Raw genomic sequence first — 4,196 nt, 5'->3', positions numbered from 1 at the left:
CCGCTATGGGAGCAGGAGGAGGTCTGGGGACATTCAGCCGGGCTGCAGCCATGTGTCTGTCCCTGCAGGCAGAGACAATGAAGTGAAACCCCAAGTGTTGGAGAAATTCAGAGACACCATGAGCCAGATGGGACTCTCCAAGGAGGAGATGATCGTGCTGCCCAAAGCCGTCAGAGCGACTGGCAGCCCCTGTCCCTGGGTTCTCTGTGCCCAGGGGTCCCCTGCACTCAGCTCTCACATGGAGCGCAGAGGTGGTGAGATGTAGAGGGTGACCTTGGCACTTTCCTGTGGCTGCTGCACTGAGGAGCACGGGGAGCACAGCCCAACAGCCAGGGTGCTGGTGCCCTGGGATGCACTGAGCTGGAGCGGGCTCAGCCCTTGCAGGTGCTGCATGGGATGTGAGGCTCAAACGTTGCCACCACCTGGGGTCTATGGGGGATTTTAGCTGGCACATCCCTCTGGGTGGGTGCTGAGCAGCTCTCCCCAGTGCTGCATTACTCCTCAGACTCCTCTCTGGATCAGGAGATGAGCCTCATCCCTCGTTGTCTTTGCAGAGGAACGCACCTTGCCATCGGAGCAGGTGAGCCAGAGCTCCAGCTTTCCCATCTGGAGTTGGAACAAGCCCCCAGCATCTTCCCACCCTCCCGGCCAGAGCTTTGGGCACAAGGACTCCTGGTACAGCTGCCCAAAACTGACCCCCAGCCTGAAGCACTGCTCTGGGAAGATGCTGAGCACCAGATAAAAGAAAAGACACTTTGTCTTTTTTTCATTTCTACAAAGTAAATTGCAAGATCTGAAACCTGGCATTAGCAAGAGATGTGGCCTCAGCCTGCGTTTTGGGAGGCTGGGAACCAGCAGCTGTCTGCAATAGGCCAGACCCTTGCCGCTGGGACTTGGCTTGTGGGGAGCAGCAAACATTGCTCCAGAGAGAGGGAATGGGAGCAGGAAGTGCCAGGATAACTCGGGCTGGGGGGGCCTTGGGAGGTCTGTACACCAATCCCTTTCGTCAGCAAGGCCCAGGCTACTCGAGCTTTACATCCAGTGGGGTCTCGCAAACCCCAAGGGTGAGGACGCTGTGGCTTCGGCCAGTCCCTCTCTGCCATCCCCACGACAGCAGGTCCCACCTCACTGCCAGCCCCAGCCACCCGTGATGGGACAGTGCTGGAGGACCCAGCTCAGCTCCCTGCTTCAGCCCCCAGCCCCGCTCTGCTCAGGGCTGGCTCCCGTGGCCCCTCCGCCTCCTCACCTGCCTCCTGCTCCAAAATAGAGATGGTGACCCTGCCTCGCGGCTGGCTGTGATGCTGGGGAGTGCCGGGATCTTCACAGAGGTGTTTTGGGTTCTCAGACATGCCCTGTCTGGGTAGGCAGCATGGGGTAGGGGTCTCCTCCTGGCCTTGCCAGGACTCACAGTCTCCCTTGGACAGGCACCTCTACTGTCCCCAGTTACCACCCATTTGCTCCCACTGCTCTTGCCCGGCTGGGTGGCCACAGGCTCGATGTGCACACAGGGAAACGGTTGCACCACCATTCCCTCCTGCCTCCCCTGCAGACCCCCTGGCCCAAATGCCCCCGCTCGGGGCTGCCCTGGTCCCAGTTCTCCTGCGCGGCCCCAGTGCTTGCTGGGTTTGCCCCTGTACAGACCCACATCTGGTTCCCAGCCATTTGCCATGGGTGGCTTTTGGTGGCTCTTGGCCACAGCCATGCTGCGGACCCATGGTTCAGGTCAACTTCACAACTCCTCAGCGCTGCAGATCTGGTGCCCATGTCCTCGCCTCCCCCAGAAGTGAACCCCTGGCCCTGACACCGAGAGGGGGAGCCCCCAGCAGCTCTGTGGCCCTGGAGAGCCCACGGTGAGGCAGGAGCACCAGCCACCCCGTCGAGGGTGCACAGCACAGATCATCTATGGTGCCCAGGGACCATCCCCAGCCCTGCAGGTGACAGGTCCCGGTCAGACTCTGCCCTGGAAGTGCCAAGCCCTGGCCATGCGATGGCACCATCACGCTGCACAAGGGCCAGGAACACCAGTCGCCCAGGTGCAGATGGAGGTGATGGGTCTGGTGACACATGGGGACGGGACCTGGCAGGGACTTTGCCCACTGGCTGAGATTGGCCTCCCTGTCACTTGGAAACAGGGACAACACAGGGCAGAAGACGAGTTTGGCTCTTTCAGAGCTTATTGAAATCACTGAGTTTATTAGGGATTTGCATCAGCATAAATGAGACCAATTTGTCCCAGTAACCCTTTGGTCTGGCCCAGTATCCATCCCAATAACCCTCCAACCCCACCTTCGTGCAGGGCAAGAAGCAGCAGGTTAAAGATGTGGTTACTGGCCCAGGCGTGGGCACTTGCCTGCATGCTCCTGGCACCATCACCTGGTGCACTTGCTGGTCCCAAAGATGTGTGTTAAAATGGAGAGGCAATTAATGAGCACAGAGCTCCAGTAAATTAGGGAGCAAAGGAAATGTAGGGTCTTTCCTTTGAAAGTAAAATCTTGGGCTTGTCCAGAGAGCTGGCAGGAGCGAAAGGCCGAGGAAATTAAGGAAGAAATAAAATTTTAAGAGATATCTACTCCGCTGGAGGCAGATGACAAGGTTGCAAAGAGCATTGTCCCCATAGCCAGCCCCACGCTGTGCTGTCACCCATCTCTGCCTGCATCTGGTGACAGCAAGAGACATGGGCTGGCGGCAGCCCCTTTCAAAGAGAGGCCCAGAGTCCCGGCCATGCCGCACCCCCAGCCGCTCACTCTTGGCAAACCTTGAAAAGCCACAGAGCTGGCTGACAGCCTGCCAGGGCACCGCTGACGCTCTAACGGGGCTCCTGCCGTGAGCACCATGGGCTGGGGCTGAGCCCGGCCACGTGGCAGGGCACTGGCCATGGGAATCCCCACATTGAGAATTAGAGCCTGAAATGGCAGCACATGTCAGCCAGCAGGATCCCGGACAGCGGGGTCTCGGGTCTGTGCCTGGAGCATGGGGCTGGGGATCAGACGCCCAGATTTTGCAAAGCTGCCCGTCTCAGCATCCTCTGCCTCCGTGGGGGAAACCCTTGTGCAGCCTCTAGCAGCTCTGCAACGCACAGGGACTCCGGGGACAATAATGGGGGACTTTGCCGGACACAGCGGTCGATGTGACTGGAGTGTCTGTGAGGCATTCCCAGGCTGTGGGGTCATGTCTTACCAAACACCCGCTGTCCTGCAGCCAGCTGGGATGCTCGTGCTCTGAGGGGGACCCAAGGGTTGGGAAGGAAACGGTAGGGTCATGAGCCTGAGTCAATGTCTACGAAGAGGGTTTGGAAAGGAGCTCACCCCGCAGGGACCTGGGGAGGTGGCTGTGACGGGGAAAGGAGGGTGTGTTTTGGCCATGCACAGCTCTGTCCATGGCCAGCGGCCGCAGCTGAGCTCTGACAAACTCAGTGCTTGCAGTCCGGTGCTGCAGCTGCCTGGCAGGCAGGGACATGTCACCTCCTGCCATCAGCCCGGGCATTGCCCCAGCAGCAACTCCACCCCCGTGTGGGATTTCCCAGCCCCTCATCCCCAGTTCATGCCACTCCTGCGGGACTGGAGCAGTAACCAGGTCCCAACATCCACCAGCTCCCCCGACCTCTGCTCCTGGAGCTGGGCAGAACCAGCATCTCGGCTGCCCCGTGCTCCTTCCCTCTGTGCACGCAGGCTGGTTTTCTGGTTACGAGATTTAACTCAGCACGCAGAGACACCCCCACACAAAAAAGTGACACACAAAAAAGTGCCGCCGCCAAGCTAATGAAAGCTCAGAGCAGCAGTCCCACGCCAGCGTTTTGGAAAACGCTCGTGTTTAAAGGAGAGTGGCTTGGGGGCGGGATAAGCCCGGTTTAGGTGGCCTCCTAGATGGGCCTCGGTGTCCCAGGAGCACAACCCGCCCCGCAGTTCGGCCATCAGCGGGGGCGCGCCCACCACCCACCAGAGCCCCCGGAGGGGCTCCCCCCGCAGGCCCGCGGGGTGTGCGCGGGCGGGGATGATGCGGGGCCGCTGCGAGGGATGGAGCGGACGCTCCTGCGCTCCGGCCGCGATGCTGCAGGAGGGGCGGGGCCGGGGGGTGGCCCCGCCGCGGAGAGCAGCTGCCCCGCCCCGCAGCCCCGCAGCCCCGCCCCGCCGCTCCCGCCGCTCCCGCCGCTCCCGCCGCTCCCGCAGCCGCCGCGGCCCCGCGCCCGCCGTGCCCGG

Source organism: Caloenas nicobarica, chromosome 19 (assembly GCF_036013445.1).
Source record: "Caloenas nicobarica isolate bCalNic1 chromosome 19, bCalNic1.hap1, whole genome shotgun sequence".
Taxonomy (NCBI): domain Eukaryota; kingdom Metazoa; phylum Chordata; class Aves; order Columbiformes; family Columbidae; genus Caloenas; species Caloenas nicobarica.
This window is presented reverse-complemented; position numbering follows the sequence as displayed.